We start from the raw sequence: 375 nt of genomic DNA, 5'->3' as shown, positions 1-375 counted from the left end.
AATGGACATGTAAAACCGTTTCTGGAGATTTTTTGCCCTTACCTAAGCCACATACCTTCTATGTAGATATCAGGGGACAATTTAAAATATTGTATCAATGCATTCTATGGCACCTTTAAAGCGAGTCGACAGTGATGTAGAGCAGCAGAGATGTCTGTCACAGGCCTGTGTGAGCGCAGCAGATCTGGAGACTGTTTATAGGACATTAACGCAGACGCTTCCCAATATAGCAAACACTTCTGAGGCTTGGCGTTTGTCAGGCTTGCAAAAAAGTTGTCATCAGAGGAGCTTGAAAAGATAAAGTGGAAAGTCTTAAAAGTTTGTGTAACGCGTCAGTCACAAAGTCCCAAACTGCTGCTCATGAACTTCTTGAAG

This window comes from Sinocyclocheilus anshuiensis, unplaced genomic scaffold (genome assembly GCF_001515605.1).
Source record: "Sinocyclocheilus anshuiensis isolate Anshui unplaced genomic scaffold, SAMN03320099.WGS_v1.1 scaffold6444, whole genome shotgun sequence".
NCBI classification, from domain to species: domain Eukaryota; kingdom Metazoa; phylum Chordata; class Actinopteri; order Cypriniformes; family Cyprinidae; genus Sinocyclocheilus; species Sinocyclocheilus anshuiensis.
The sequence above is the reverse complement of the archived record's forward strand: the minus strand, read 5'-3'. Positions refer to the sequence as shown.